The following is a 17,933-nucleotide window of genomic DNA, read 5'->3' as shown; positions in this document are numbered from 1 at the left end:
GTCCACGTATCTAATATTTATCCCTGCTACCTCCCCTATTTTAATAAAAACATTCAATGAATTTCTCAGTCTACTTTCCCCCAATAATTTCTGCCTATGAATGTCTCTAATCCTCCTCTCAAGCATCCTCATCCCTCTAACTTCTGTCTTCGTCCAAACCTCCCCCCACTGGTGCCCTAATCCTATCATCTCCAAATATCCCTTAATTTTTTCTAGCCATCCGCCTTTATACATGCTCTTACGTTGCTGTTCATACGCTGCCTGTAAAACGCTCCCACCTTCCTGTCTTTTTAAATTCATCCAGTATCTAACTATTCTTTTTACACCCTCCGACTCCAAATCCTCCCCACACATTAATTCCGCCCCTGCATTTGCTGTGCACCTCGGCAAACCCATTACTATCTTACCGAAACTACTAATAATACTTCTTAATTCCCCTCTTTTCTCATCAAGCCCCCAAACTTCTGCGCCATACAATACCCTCCCGAAAATAACCGATCTTAGCACTAGCCTCAAGGCTTTATAACTAATGCCCGGGTATTTAGCTAACAAGTTTCTGACTGAGGCTAGGGCTGCCAATCCTCTGTTTTTCACCCTACTAATCTGATCGTTCCAGGTTCCTTAACTGTTAATAATAACTCCTAAATATTCCAATTTCCTTACTAGTTCCAACCTTTCTCCTTGAAGTACCCATTTCCCTTCCATCTTTCTTCCTTTGTTTACCTGGGCTACTAATATTTTAGATTTATTGCCATTAATTCTCAAGCCCCATTTCCTCGCAAACAGCGACACTGTATTTAAGCCCTCTTCATCCCTCCTGAAATTAGAGTCATCAATAACACATCATCAGTAAATATCAGCCCCGGTACCTCCAGGCAATTTATTACCGGCACGGCTAAATTGTTTGCCCCGTGCCCCTCCAAAATATCGTTAATAAATAAAATAAACAATATTGGCGATAACTTACACCCTTGCTTTAAACCCACCTTGGACTCTAAGGGTCTACTCAGTCTCTCGTCTCCCAATTTTACACAAAACCTGACAACCCTATATATTACCTCCACTGCCCTCAACATCTTTTCCGAAATCCCCAGCCTGCCTAATTTCTCCAATAGAGTCTCTCTATTCACCTTATCAAACGCTTTCTCAAAATCTATTGCTGCCACATAAATCGTACTTCTAACCAGGCTCTTATACTTTTCTAAAATAGTTTTTACTATCATTATATTATCCACTGTTCTTTTCTTTTTCCTAAATTCCCCCTGGAAATCTGTCAACATTTCATTTTCCCACTCGCTTAACCTGTTCGCCAACACCGCAGTATATATTTTAGTTAAGGAGTCTAACAGAGATATTCCTCTATAATTGTTCAAACTGTTCCTACTACCCTTACCTTTAAATATTGGACATACAATTCCTGTCTCCCATTCCTTCGGGTACTTACCTCCCTCATAGATCTTATTGAATAGTTTAACTATGCCCTCTATCATTGTCTCATTTTTGCCAATTTCTTTCCAAAACTTATTATTTATCCCATTACATCCCCCGGCCGACTTACCCCTAACTCTGCTTATCACTCTCAGAATTTCTTCCCTTGTAATTTCCTTGTCCAGTTCATAAATCGCCACTCTCCTATTCCTCCAAATTACTTCTTCCCCCGTCCCTCTCCATCTTTCTTCCCCCTTCTCCCCTAGTAATTCACCAAAGTACCTCACCCATTGAACTTCCTCAATGCTCGTTTTCTCTATATTCTTTCCACCCTTAATTATTCTATTAATCTTTTCCCATACTTTCTCAATGTTGTTAGTCTTACAATCCTTATTTATGGCTTCAATTTGTTCCTCTAACCACGCTTTTTTAACCTCACAAATTTTCTTTTTATACTCCTTCCTCAATTTGCAGAAAATCTCCCTTTCTGTGCCCCCACCTTTTTTCTGTACTCTCCTAACGCCTCCAGCACTCTCCTCCTCACTCCTTCACACTCTCTATTGAACCATTCTTCACCGTCTTTCTTATTTCTCTTTCTACATTCTGCTTTCTGCGCTATCATCTTTATTGGATGTAGCAGCAATTCTAAGGCTTTATCAATATTATTTTCCTCTAACGCACCTTCCCACCCAAATTTTAGAAGTTGTACTTCCTCCTTTACTATCCTATTCCAATCCCGGCCCACTTTCTCTGACCATTTATACTTATTATATCTACTCCCTTGTTTATCCTCCGTCTCAACTTTCTTCCTTATACACTTCTCTTCCCCCCTTTTCAACATAACCCACACTGGAAAGTGGTGTGATTCAATACCGTCTCCTATTTACATTCTTACAAGATCCTCTATCACTCCCTCCGAGCTTAAAACCATATCTATCACACTACCACCCTTCTCAGTAACATATGTTACTTTCCCCGTACTGTCACCCTCCATCCATCCATTCAGAATATACAAATTCCCCACAGCGCACATCTCTAGGAGCTTCTCCCCATAACTGTTTATAATTTTATCCTCACTCCTACTTTTCAACATACACATGCCATCCTCCCTACTATATACTGGGCTCTGTTCCCCTATTCTCGCGTTCCAGTCTCCGAATAACAATATATCCTCTTCTCCTGCCAACTTTCCTCTTAACCTATTAATATCCACCAATAACTCTTCAAAAAATACTTATTTGCATATGCTGAACTACTAGGATGGCAATAAACGAACGCCAGATTTATTTTCTTCCTCCTTCCCTCAACCCCTCCCATATTCAATCTCAACCATATAGTTTCTATCATATCTGTCTCTATATCCTCTACCATTTCACTAATTTCTTCCCTAATTAAAACTATCATCCCTCCTGGTGCGCGACCCTTATTCTTATCTTTTCTTCTATATTTTACCACAAACCCCTTCCATGAGATCTCCCTCCCTGTTTCCAGCCACGTCTCCAAGAGTGCCACAACATCGAAACTTTCTATAACTTCCCGAACTTTCTTATTTCCTAGTTTATTCATAAGCCCCTCAATATTCACACATCCTATTTTCCAATATAGTTATAACTTTCCCTCCCTCCCTTCTAAGTCTCCCCTTCTATTCCTGCTCCTTGTAGTTATCGACCTCTCATCCCTTGTCTCCATTCCTCCTTTTTTCACCACCCTATTCCGTTCCATGTCCTCCGTATCCTCTATCCCTTTACGTACTTTTCCCCAGAGGTCTTTTAAACTCCTACTTCTTCCTTTATTCAGAATTGCTTTACCTTCCTGTCGATCAGTCTTCTCGTGTCCTTTCTTGCTCACTACACCACTACACTCTGCTCTCACAGTTTCTTGCTGCTCACCCTCACTGACCCCTTCACTATTTTGATCTTCTGTATCCATATTGCACTGCCCGTTCTCTTCTGATATGATCTCCTCTCCTTCCACGTCTTCCCTCCTCTTTGTAGCTTCTTTATTCTTTCCATCTTTCCTTGTCATCTCTCCTCCCTCGGAAATAAGGCCATCGTCCATCTCCTTTAGCTTCGCCACTGAATGCTCCCTAACCCATCGCCCGTTTGTCACCACCAACCTCTGACCTCTTATTCGGGCCTTTAGCCCCTGATTTCTCGCTCTCCATAGGTGCCTGTTCAAGATCTTCATATTTTCACTTGCTTCTTTTCCCATGTCTCTTGTCACCCCTATTTTCTCTCCCTGTAAATTATTACTGTTACCTAACACAATATCTGCCATTAGGGTAGAGAAACATTTAACCCTTATTGGCCTCCGTCCTCTAGTTTTTCCAACTCTCTCTACATCATCAATGTCTACTTCACTGAAGTTTATCTTCATTCTGTCTCGTATGACTTCTACCACCTTCGATATCAGGTCAATATTGCCCTCTCCCTCACCTTCCTCCACACCATATATATGAATATGGCTTTCTTTAATCTCTCCTGCCTGTACCTCTATCCCTTCTCTCTTCATCTTCATCACCTCCTCTTCCAGGTGTTTCACTTTCCCTCTTAATAATTCGATTTCCTTCTCATTACTGTCCACTCTCCTGCTCGACTCCTCCGTCTTCGTTTCTAGCCATTTCTTCATGGATTCTGACTCCTTTCTCTGCTCCTCCATCATGTCCTTTATTTCCTGCACCTTCTCCCATTGACACTTTTCCTGAATTATCTCACTCACTACCACCTTGAGTGCTGCCAAGTCCTCCATGCTAAATTTTCCGCTGGTATTTGGGCCTGGGTTTAATTCCACCCCCCCCCCCCCCAATAACCAGTAGCACCGCTTCACTCATTTTTACTCCTTCTATTCTCAACACCCGTCTATTTTTGGTCTCCTTCTTCTGCTTTGCCTGCCATTTCCCGATCGCGGCCCGGTACTGCTCAATACCAACCATGCTCGCAGCACGCACTTCACCACGCGACCTCGCTCCTCGGCTGCTCGAGCTAGACTGTGTCCCTTCTCAGTAACGTAGGTCAATTTCCCCTTACTGTCGCCCTCCATCCATCCATTCAGAATATACAAATTTCCCGCAGCGCACATCTCTAGGAGTTTCTCCCCATCATGCTTTTTATAATGATCACAAGATCCAATTTGTTCGATTGATGAATGAACACGTGATAGTGATAACAGGTGAAATAAAATTTTCGCTCATATGAAGTTCTGTAAAGAAATGAAACGATATATGATCGTCTACTCTTAATTCGAAAATGATTGTGATCATTGCAGAAATAAATTGGTTATGTAAAAAAATGTAACTTTTAGACAAAAGAGTAGAAGCATGGCCTCGCTCCAAGCTACTGGTTTCTTCCTCACCTCGGACATACTTTGGGCGAGGTGAGGAATACATATATTGCACGCACACACTATAATAATAAGCTGTACACATAGCTATATAAACACATTAGTGGAAGGAAAAAAGAAACGTATATAAAATAACACAGGAAAATGAAAGTTGTCCTAATGTGTCAAGAAAAAAGCAATTTAGCACGAAACTTAGTGACACACGGAAAGAAATTGCAAAACAGGAAATAAGAATTCATGTATTTACACTAAATATAGTCCATCCACGTAGCGCTGTCAACATTTCTTTTTAAACAGGCTTACCGGTTCAGATAGGGTGTCCTTAAAATGATTAGAAAACGAATTCCGTGTTAGAATTGTACTAACAAGAAATAATTATTGTAGAGTGTGGATCTGTGATTTGGTATTTTGAGGATTAGGTCAGTTGCAGCTCTGGTCGGGATGTTATGAATGGTTGGAAATAATCTGTTGGATAAGAGAGTGTCTCTTTGAGTATTATGTTGTGGAGTAGAAGCAACGAATGATAGCTATGACGCTGGTTTAGTTTAAGCCAATTTAGCTCATGGAATGCAGGAGTCATGTGATGAAACTTTGGAATGTTCATTATAAAGCGGGCACAAGCATTCTGAGCTCTATGAAGTCTATTAGAGAGGGAGCTGTCCACGACGTCGCAATAATGAAATAGAAGCTTTATTAGCTGTTGAATGAACAGCTTTCTGACCTTTAAAAGGAAGTAAATATTTATTTTATGTGAGTGAAGGGAGAAAAGTACTCGTTGGCATATAGTTGATACGTGTTCTGTTCAGTTAAGGTTTTTCATCATCATCATCATCATCATCATCATCATCATCTGTTTACCCTCCAGGTTCGGCTTGTTCCTCGGACTCAGCGAGGGATCCCACCTCTACCGCCTCAAGGGCAGTGTCCTGGAGCTTCAGACCCTTGGTCGGGGGATACAACTGGGGAGAATGACCAGTAGAATGACCAGTACCTCACCCAGGCGGCCTCACCTGCTATGCTGAACAGGGGCCTTGTGGAGAGTTGGGAAGATTGGAAGGGATAGGCAGGGAAGCGGGAAGGAAGCGGCCGTGGCCTTATGTGAGGTACCATCCCGGCATTCGCCTGGAGGGGAAGTGGGAAACCACGGAAAACCACTTCCAGGATGGCTGAGGTGGGAATCGAACCCACCTCTACTCATTTGACCTTCCGAGGCTGAGTGGACCCCGTTCCAGCCCTCGTACCACTTTTCAAATTTCGTGGCAGAGCCGGGAATCGAACCCGGGCCTCCGGGGGTGGCAGCTAATCACGCTAACCAGTACACCACAGAGGCGGGGCTAAGCGTATACAAAATTAAAAATAAAAATAAAAATAAAAATGTTGACTCGGCTCTCGCACCGTATAAGCCACTTACGTTACTGCTCGCGCCGCGCAGCTGTTGGCGTAATGGAAAGAGCTTGGACTTGTAATTCGGTGGTCGTGGGTTCGGCTCCCCGTGTGGAGAATACTTTTCTCAACTTTTATATTATTCATTTATTTTAATTTATTTTATTTATTTTTATGCAAAAGGCATATAGGACACCATTTTCTGTAATGAGCACACAATTGCAGAAAATCTGAAGTTGCGAACTTTCCCGACGTGTTCAAACAGAAATTCTTCTTTTTTCTCCTTTACTGGCTATTTCCCCTTCTTGGGGAATGTGCCATAAACGTGAATAGTCGTTTCGCTGTAAGATTCGTTTTCACCTGACAAGTGAAGGTTGCTCTTGGCGGCTGTACACAAACAATAGATTCTTGGCACAGGTAGAAAAAAGTCTGACAATTAAATCCCAATTTTTTACCTTTTCTATGCCTTTTGCGTATAAATAAATAAATAAATAAAGAAAGAAAATGAAGTATTCACCTTTTTGCCTAATTGGAAAATGAATAATATAAAAGTTGACAGAAAAACAGTCTCCTCACGGGGAGCCGAACCCACGACTATCGCATTACCAGTCCGAGCTCTTACGAGTAGGCTACGCCAATATACGCTCGGCGTGAGCGCTAACGTAAGTGGCTTATACGATGCGAGAGCCTCGTCAACATTTTTCTTTTTATTTTCTATACGCTTAGCCATCTGGAGTTCCCACTTCGGGTACTTTCATTTCTAGCCAAGCCCTGCATGTTCTATAAATTTGAGCGAAATCGGTGGTGACGAGTCGGGAATGCCCCCTTGTCAGTCTAGTCCACAGTTCGACATGCTAGTTACTTTACGTCGCACCGACACAGATAGACCTTATAGCGACTATGCTGTACGGAAGGGTGAGGAGTGGGAAGGAAGCGTTCGTGGCCTTTATTTAGGTACACCTCCAGCATTTGCCTGGTGTGAAAGTGGGAAATCACGGACAATCATCTTCAGGACTGCCGACAGTGGGGTTCGAACCCACTATCTCCCGGATGCAAGCTCACAGCTGCGCACCCCTAACCGCACGGCCAACTTGCCAGGAAGTTCATCACGCGCAAGGTCGTGATAAATTTTTCATATACCTTCGTGAATAGCAATGCTATTGTCTGTTCAAAAGGCGCTATTTCCTCCCTAACAAAGTTCTGGAGAAACGCAAAGAAACGTACACATGATTGTGTATAGTACTACTTTTAAGAAATTGTTGTGTAAAGGATATTAACTACAAATTTCTACGGGTGTTCCTGGGGAACAAGTGAATTTTTAAAGAACTCTTATTTAAATTGATACGATTTTATTGTTCTTAGTTATATTTTTACATTTTATTTTGAATTTCAAGGTGAAGTGTGAAGTTCATCATTTATTATTTCATACTGCTCATGAGAAATGAATATTATTTAAGAAATTTATTTAACTCAGATTTTATTATGTTACAATTCTTTCGTCAACCTCTGTGGTGTTGTGGTTAGTGTAATTAGCTGCCACCCCCGGAGGCCCGGGTTCGATTCCCGGCTCTGCCACGAAAATTTGAAAAGTGGTACGAGTGCTGGAACGGGGTCCACTCAGCCTCGGGAGGACAACTGAGTAGAGGTGGGTTCGATTCCCACCTCAGCCATCCTCGAAGTGGTTTTCCGTGGTTTCCCCACTTCTCTTCCAGGCAAATGCCGTAATGGTACCTAACTTAAGGCCACGGCCGCTTCCTTCCCCTCCCTTGTCTATCCCTTCCAATCTTCCCATCCCCCACCCAGGCCCCTGTTCATCATAGCAGGTGAGGCCGCCTAGGCGAAGTACTGGTCATCCTCCCCAGTTGTATCCCCGACCCAGAGTCTGAAGCTCCAGGACACTGCCCTTGAGGCGGTAGAGGTGGGATCCCTCGCAGAGTCCGAGGGAACAGCCGACCCTGGAGGGTAAACAGAATACGATACGATACGATACAATTTTTTATATTTTTACAACTTTTAAACATTTAAAGATTTACTTTCTGTTTCATTTATGTCAATGTTTCTTCATTTCTTCCGGTATTGTCCACCCACCTGCTTAATTAAATTTTGTCATAATTAAAAATCACGAATATATGCCATGTTTAATTGAAGTGTTCCAATCCTTGTCTGTGTATGACTCACTCCTCTGTTGCCCTTGTGACCCATGGTAACTGCCCAGATTTTCCACGCTTCCGGCTTTCCTGTGTTATTGTCGTGTCTTTCCCTTCTTTTCATGTGCGCTTGTCCATAGGGTCTGTTACGTTGCTTTCCTGTGGTCGCACTGATAGTCGACACCTGTGTACTTGCGGTGTGGAACGTCAGTTGTTTTGCTGTCGAGGTGTTTGATTGTTATGTATGCCACAGGACGAAATACTAAAACATGTTTTGAAGTGGAAATAGCCCTTTTTGAAGAGACACTCCTCAATTGCAACTGAAGCAGAAAAATACACCATGTTATGACTAAGTAACTGTTATTGCTTGTTGGGGAACCCAGAAGGGACACATCTTCTTTATTTCTCTCTTTCTAAATCTGTTTGCCTTCCAGGGTTGGTTTCTCTCTCGGACGGATCCGACCTCTACCGCCGCAAGGGCAATGTCCTGGAGCGCGAGAATTTGGGACAACTGGGAAGGGGTACTAGTACCCCGCCCAGACATCCTCACCTGTTCTGCTGAACAGGGGCCTTGTGGGGGTGGGAAGGTTGGAAGGGATAGAAAAGGAAGAGGGAAGGAAGCTGCCCTAGCATTATGTTAGGTACCATCCCGGCATTTGCCTGGAGGAGAAGTGGGAAACCACGGAAAACCACTTCGATGTTGGCTGAGGAGGGAATCGAACTGCCGTCTACTCAGTTGACCTCCCAAGGCTGAGTGTATCCCGTTCCAGCCCTCGTACCAATTTTCAAATTTCGTGGCAGTGCCGGGAATCGAACCCGGGCTTCCGGGGATGGAAGGATATTTTAATTCCGCTATTTATTTTTGACCCGAGTAATGAATAAGCAACATTCACGTATTTGCTGAGGTTGCTTCGCATCTTAATACGAAGGTCTTGCTGAAAACGAACTCATATGCCACATTCACTATCTTGTGGTATCATCAATGCAGTTTTTTGTTTTTGTGCTACTTGCTTAACGTCGCACTAACACATCGCAGGTTTTACGGCGACGGAAGGATGGAAAAGGGCTAGGATTTGGAAAGTAGCGGCCGTACCTATAATTAAGGTACGGCCCCAGTATTTTTCTGGTGTGAAATTGGGAAACCACGGAAAACCGTATTCAGAGATGCCAACGGTGGGATTCGAACCCACGATCTTCCGAATGCAAGCTCACAGCTGGGGGCCACTAACCGCACGACCAACTCCCTTAGTTATCCTCAATGAAAAATTAAATGAAATGGCGCATGGCTTTTTTGGTGCCGGGAGTGTCCGAGGAAAATTTCGGCTTGCCAGATGCAGGTCTTTTGATTTGACGCCCGTAGTCGACCTGCACGTCATGGTGAGAATGAAATTATGATGAAGGCGACATATACACCCAGCCCCCGTACCATCGGAATTAACCAATTGCGGTTAAATTTTCCGACTTTTCCTGGAATTGAGCACTGTATCCCTGTGACCAAAGGCCAGCACGCAAATCATTTAGCCGTGGAACCGGACATCCTCAATGAAAACCAGCGAACATGTCACTGCATGCCATGGAAATTATACCTGCTAATTTGGTCTTGTTTTAGAAATCTCTATGTAGAATATTCAGCAGATTGTTTAATGAAAATACTCTGGAAATGTTCATAAATAATTCATATCGAAGAAATCGATCTCATGAATTTTGTTATAAATGGAGATTGGAATCCACCAACGTCGGGCTAATTCGTATTTAAATGGAGAATGGGGTGATTGTATACAGAACATTCTTGGAAATGTCTTATTTATTAATCTTCAGAACAGTATTTTAGTATAGTCTCAGATTGTTGCACATGTCACATTATACAATATGTTGCGGTGCTGTAATTAAACAATGTAACTCACGTTAGAGAGTGGTAACATTCTGAAGTATTTTGTAACATTCCACTAGAAGATCAAAGCTCCCAAAAGCAAAATATATAGCTAACCTGTAACTGCCCTAACCACGTAACAGGAAACATCCTCGGAAAATGAAGAGAGAATGACTGGCTTAGAACCGGATTAGGATATATTCGAATTTATTTTCATTTCCTCATCTGAAGACAATTGCTAGTGATGGGAGTAGTGATTGTTTGTTTCATGGGCCATAACTACAGGATGATCAGAAACTCAGAATGAACAGAACAAAACTTATACAACCCTATGTGAGAAAATTATTATTTTATGTTACGTGTTTCACGTCAGATCAATACAGAACAGTTTTCATTAATACTGACACAGGGAAAGGCTAAAGGTGAAGGAATGCATGATTGAGTGAATATAAATAAATAAATAAATGAATGAATCGTGCAGTCGAGAAAGGAACCAAGACAAAAATGGCAACTTTTCAGAAGTGCAAAAGATCTTCCTTACTTCGGCACGCTGCGATTAATTATTCTTATTTTCTGATATTATATTTACTTACAACGGGAACATTTTCCAGAATAATTTATGAAAGTTATGATTGTTTAAACTTTTTAGACTTAATTCCTTTCCCCAGTAAAGCTATAACAATTTTGGTGCACGGTAATAAATCTTTCTTACTAACTATATAAAAACTTGATACATGTTAAACATGGCATAATGCAAAATATAGCAACTGTTCACATTTTATTCAATAGATAAAACTCGAAAACAAGCACCAGATTACACTGAAGCACAAACTAACCGTAGTATTACATACGAGACTACTAAACTAGCCGTCTTACTAATAAAAAGTCCTTATACAGTTGTTTAACTCTTGTAGTTATACAGTGAATAAACCCTGTATAAGCGTTTTACATTTTTCTTACTAATAAACGATGTATACGAATTGTATTACTATACAGCACATATATATACGTTCCAAGGCGTAGGAATCTTTTGCTGCAGTTCACTGACGTATTTCGCACGTTCACCGCCTTAATGATCGCTTCTGCTGGTTATCATCATCATCATCATCATCATCATCATCATCTGTTTACCCTCCAGGGTCGGCTTTTCCCTCGGACACAGCGAGGGATCCCACCTCTACCGCCTCAAGGGCAGTGTCCTGGAGCTTCAGACTCTTGGTCGGGGATACAACTGGGGAGAATGACCAGTACCTCGCCCAGGCGGCCTCACCTGCTATGCTGAACAGGGGCCTTGTGGAGGGATGGGAAGATTGGAAGGGATAGGCAAGGAAGAGGGAAGGAAGCGGCCGTGGCCTTACGTTAGGTACCATCCCGGCATTCGCCTGGAGGAGAAGTGGGAAACCACGGAAAACCACTTCCAGGATGGCTGAGGTGGGAATCGAACCCACCTCTACTCAGTTGACCTCCCGAGGCTGAGTGGACCCCGTTCCAGCCCTCATGCCACTTTTCAAATTTCGTGGCAGAGCCGGGAATCGAACCCGGGCCTCCGGGGGTGGCAGCTAATCACACTAACCACTACACCACAGAGGCGGACTTCTGCTGGTTATCTACGAGCAAAACTTTCCGGAAAGTCGCACAGTGGCACGGGATATCGAAAAGGCAGTGGCAACACTAAGTGAGACAGCTGGTAATTGGCTTATACAGATATCAACATTTCTTCAGCTTGCTTGTGTAATGAACGCCAAAAATAGAAATGGAAATGCTTAAGAAGAGATCAATAGCTCCTAACTGGGATAGTACGGAAAACATAAGCAATTGTAATTGAACAGGCGAGTTGAAAAGGGTACACATTCCAAAATCCTTACTTTTCAGGAGAAAGGAAAAACTGTTTTGTAGCTTAAAAGAAAGGTTTGATCAAAAAGGTTTCTATTAGGCATTTATACATCATATTTCTGCGTATTCAAGTAGGGGCTGCCTGGCCGAGGCGGTAAAGGCGTGCTCGGTTCGCCCGGAAGGACGTCGTAAAATTTAAGAAACGAGATTTCCACTTCCGCAGGTGCACATGGCCCTGAGGTTCACTCAGCCTACACCAACAATGAGTGTCAGGTTAATTCCTGGGGGCAAAGGCGGCCGGGCGTAGAGCTAACCACTCTACCCCAACAAGTGCCGAGGTTACGGATGGTGGAAGCCTTTACCTTCTACCCCTCCAAGGGCCTTCATGGCCTGTACGGAGATGACTTTGCTTTTGCGTATTCAACTACAAAGTATGGAAATCATATTACGTACGGTTTTCAACTTATACCATTTTTTATGTCAATGAATATGTCCCTTTTTATACTCAAATTTGAGAAAGATCTTTGTAGAGGCAGATAATGTATAATAAACTCACAATTTAAAGTCCATTAAGCAGTAACACATTATTACACAAACATACACCCAACGATCATTTCTTTTATAGTTATTCATTGTCATTCCGTGAGATGGCTGGAAATTGACTTATATTGATATCAACATTTCTTCAGCTTGCTTGTGTAATGGACGCCAGAAAAGAAATGGAAAAGCTTAAGAAAATATCAAAAGTTTCTATTAGGCATTTATGCATCATATTTCTGCGTATTCAACTACAAAGTATGGAAATCATATTATGTATGGTTTTTAAGTGATGCCATTTTTTATCTCGAGGAATATGTCCCGTTTTATACGGTAGGTACTCAATTGAGAAAGATCTTTGTAGGGGCAGACAGTGTATAATAAACTCACAATTTAAAGTCTATTAAGCAGTAACACATTATTACACAAACATACGCCCAACCATCATTTCTTTTATAGTGTTTCATTGTCATTGCGTCTCTTTAAAGTATTTTACTTTACGAAGATGTCTAGCTTCCATAACCTCTGAATGGTGTATGTCTTTTATGTTTAAAATATCGTGAAGATCATCAACGTTATCGTCCATTCTTTCAACGTGTGTTCAATGTTAAATGGATAAGTCGAAAATTTCACCACGATTATATTACTGTAGACAATAAATACCACGAAAATAAACTGCTCACTCGTTTCTTTTTCCGCTACTCGCTGCTATACAACGCTTATACAAGGGTCGTGGACTGTATAAGCAATTCAGTGAATACCTATAACAGATGTATACACAGGCGGATTATACACGGTTTATTAGTAACGAATTTCACGTAAACGGTATAAACCTTGTATAAAAGTTATACACCGTTTATTAGTAAGACGGTAGGAGTATTGGTATTTTTAACAGTTGGCAAATGCACACATAAACTGTCCTACTGTACGTTTACCTCACCGTTAACTGAGACTGTTAATAGTTCTCACATATAGGATCGTTATCCTAACGAGAGTTCATTGGCTGCGAAAAAATGTCAGAATAAATTGGTAAAGCATCTTCATTTGCAACATATTCAAGAGTTTTCTTAAGCCCTCAAACTTCTCCGATTTTATTGGAACTCTACCCTCTGGAAAGGGTGCGAAAATCACTTTTCACAAGATGAAAAGTATGGTTCACAGTACTGTTTAGGAAAGGAAATGCAACAAGCATTCCTTGTTTATCAGCACTGTATATTTGTTCTTTAAACGTAGAAGGAGCAAATGTAATCTTTTCAACACGAGGAGTATGCTTTGTCGATGTTTCAGCTGATACGAAACCAAGTCATGCCTTGCTAATGACAAAGAAAGAAACTAAGTCACTGACTTAGTGCGTTTCTTCAGAAAATGCATGAAGTCCGTATACTATTTATCCGCCAAGGAGAAGGCGGACTTTCTTATTTCCTACACCAAACGATAGTGCTTGGTTATATGAGGTAAGTGAGGCAATACAATAAAAATGGCTGATTCTGACTTAGATCCTTTCTCGACTGGACGGTTCAAATAAATAAATAAATAAATAAATAAATAAATAAATAAATAAATAAATAAATAAATAAATAAATAAATAAATAAATAAATAAATAAATAAATAATAAATAAATAAATAAATAAATAAATAAATAAATAAATAAATAAATAAATACTCCAGGACACTGTCCTTGAGACGGTAGAGGTGGGATCTCTCGCTGATCCCGAGTTTAAAACCGACCCTGGAGGGTATGCATAAGAAGAAGAAGAGAAAGAAGAAGAATAAATAAATAAATAAATAAATAAATAAATAAATAAATAAATAAATAAATAAATAAGGTAACGTAAGGGTGTATTCTGTCCGAAGGCAGGTCCGAACCTTCGCGGAGGTGTGCCTGAGCCGGAGTTTACGTACGGTAGGGTGACCAGTTCCTTTCCGCTCCTCCACTCCCTTACTCCCACCAACAGCGCGTGACAACCCATCGAGATATTGACCACGCCCAATGTTGCTTAACTTCGGAGATCTCATAGGCTCCGGTGTTTAAACACGTCTACGGCCGTTGGCAATAAGTAACTAAATCCAATCGTGACTATAGGAATAGAGCTTGTATTTTTATTCTTTCTTTCTGAAATCCTACGCTCCTATTTACGAAAGGCAAGAACAACAGTGAGTGAAGAGTAAAGCTTGTTTATAAGGCTTGTGACTGTAATCATGATTACGCGTTACGCGTAGAGTTATAAGGAGAATAATATGGCGAATGTGAAATAACTTGTAATTTAGTATGCGAATATGGCATATTCGTGAGTTTGCCACTTCTCTTTGGTACGTAATTCAAAATGTGTATGCAGCTGCCCTGCCAGGCTGAGTGGCTCAGACGGTTGAGGCGCTGGCCTTCTGACCCCAACTTGGCAGGATCGATCCTGGCTGAATCCTGTGATATTTGAAGGTGCTCAGATACGTCAGCCTCGTGCCAGTAGATTTACTGGCAGGTAAAAGAACTCCTGCGGGACAAAATTCTGGCACCTCGTCGTCTCCAAAAATCGTAAAAGTAGTTAGTGGGACGTAAAACAAATAACATTATTGTTGTAATTATTATTTAGGAATACGTCAAACTTTATTCTGTTATAATTAAACTATAGCTACTACGGCAATTGTAACGTCGACGACTTAAACGTAAGCCCAGAGGAATTCGAGGTTTATTTAAACCGCTAAGAATGGCAGATTTACAGTATATCACATTGAATCTGTTCTTTACTTTCCTGAACACATTCGTTGCTTTATCATGATACCGACGACATGTAGCATTCCATGTTGGCGTAACCTCTTCTCTACATTCTGGAAATAGCTGTATATAAAACACACCTGCTTGTCGTTTGTTACGATGACAGTCTTCAAATCCATATCCAGAAGTTCGTCATTCATATAACGCGACTGGTCCATTGCTATGAATTTGACTATACTGAATATTTAAGCGCTAGAGCTGTTTTTACCCTTAGCAATGCACAGAGTTCTCACGCAGCGTTTAAAGCAAATACTGTGTTCCCTGTTAGTCTGCAGCCCCTGCAAACTTCGGCAGCTTCTAGTACTTTACGTCGTTTACGGAGTTTAGTAGGCAAGAGTCAGTGTGGAGGTGCATCACCTCGTCCCGTACTATGGTCTTTCGCTATAAAACATATTTTCTTGCTTTTCTTCACTAGTATACATTGTCCAGAACATTCTTTACCAATGCAATTGGGTTGTTAATTTGTGTTAGGTAAGTGACAAGCAGCGTATAGTTAAATTGATAGTTAATGTTATCATTTAATCTCGTTCTAAAAAGTTTAAGTCTAAATAAGTGCATAAGTTTATTGGTAAAGCGTAGACAAACCTCACTGTATTAACTAGCCAAGAAAACTCTGTGGCAATGTACTCCTTCCTTTAAGACGTGTTTGAATTTGCTGTGTGATATGCAGTTGTTTTTTCCAACCATGACGCCAATATTATGTTCTACCATTCGAAATTAACACAGGAATATTATTAGAGCTGTGCAGGGTATGGAGTCCATAGGATAAATGAAATAGTCTGGTGTTTTGAAGCCGATAGCTTTTTGTATCAGGAAATACACAGAATTTAATTATTGTTAATCATGAAAAACTCTGAATTCCTTCTCAATAAACTAGCGCGTGTATATATGCAGCACGTGCGCAAGTGACGTCTTTATTACTGGCGACATAGTCGCTTTTACCATAGAAACATACCACTACGCTGTGTGATATGCAGTTGATTTTCCGACCATGACATTAATATTATGTTCAATCATTTGAAATTAACACAGGAATGTTATTAGAGCTCTGCATTATTGAGTATGAAGTCCATTGGTTAAATGAAACAGTCTGACGCCCGGCTATGCCGGCAAACCACCAAACGTTTCTGTGAAGCAGTATTGTATACTACAACCGAGTATAAACTATCAGGTCGATTCTTTTTATGTTCGTTCCTTTCTGCCTGTCAAATCCGTTCCTTCAGGTAATTCCTTTGTTTGCCGTGAATTGAACCATCACCACTACCTAGAACAACAACAACAACAACAAAACCAACAATAACAACAACAACTTAGTCATATGATTTGGTGCTTTAATTCCTATTACGAGTTTGTTTAATTTTTATTTTCTAGTCTTATTAATATAATAAACTTTTGCAAACACACTGAGTATACGGTGAGAAAACAACGAGTGCGCTATTGAAAAATTCTAGGAAAAATTCTAATTTTAAAATAGAACGAAATAAACTTATAAACCTGTAATAAATGGTACAGTAGTCTCAAGAATGGTTTTTTTATAATGAAACATCTCAACTAATTTGTAAGAGGGAAACATCATTTCTGTTCGTATTTGTCCTTGTTAGTTGCGCGATATTGAACTTCCGCATTGTCTGTATGCTATTAGCTACGTGGTGGTTTTTCTTAAACGTCGGCATACTCAGGGGCAAGACCGGTCCATTAGGAAATATTGGACTGAGTACAACCGTCGCGTTATATTCGCTGACCGGTCGAAGTAGAACCGATTCTAAACCAGTCTTTGCAGGCCTATACATGCTACGCTACATCGCAAAAAGGCAGTCTATACTAATAATAATAATAATAATGATAATAATAATAATTGTTCCGGGTTTTGTGTGGAACGCAGAGATGGTGAAAGAAGGTGCAGACTTGAATGGGTCTAACTACAATATAAAGAATTGGATTAAAACTGTAAAAGGTTATATTTCTTTTAGAACTTCAAACTTAACAATTTTTCATAACAATGAAACATCAGGTAAATGACAATCTTGAAACAAGACTAGGAAAGTCCAAGATTAGTGATTTTTACAGATTCTGTGCTTCAAGCCCCTAGTTTTACAATTTTACAAATGGAAGTGGTATTATTCAGTTAAGGGCAGAAATCCCCTATTTCAAGAGCACTTGCTCCCTAAATCACAATATCTAGCCTCCCAAAGGCACACTTTACTGTTACAAAACATTGAAGGAGAGCTAACAGGCTCTCAGTTTTCCAAGCCTACAATTTACAAATTGAAAATAATTTAATACAGAGGTATCTAGTATCCAACCTACAGGGCCTTTACGAAAAAGAACAGGTTAAATTAACGTCCCGAACATAAACTGAATGGAGGCGTACACTGCGTTCCAGATAATGAAATATTAAAACCTGTAGGGCTCTCGGCCGATGAAGCAGGGGCTATTCCCAAACTACTGAGGTGGCTCGCATGTAAATTACTTTAACACATTACAGGAGAAGTCAGTTACGAAACGTAGTCACCTCAAACCAAGATGAAGGGGAGCTCTAGAGGGTAACTCACTCTCTATGGCCGATTTACAGTTAAAGATTTTATGAAGTTTTTACATTAGCCAAAAGAAAAGTTACATTTTAGA

Source organism: Anabrus simplex, chromosome 2 (genome assembly GCF_040414725.1).
Source record: "Anabrus simplex isolate iqAnaSimp1 chromosome 2, ASM4041472v1, whole genome shotgun sequence".
Lineage (NCBI taxonomy): Eukaryota > Metazoa > Arthropoda > Insecta > Orthoptera > Tettigoniidae > Anabrus > Anabrus simplex.
Note: the sequence above shows the minus strand (reverse complement) of the source record.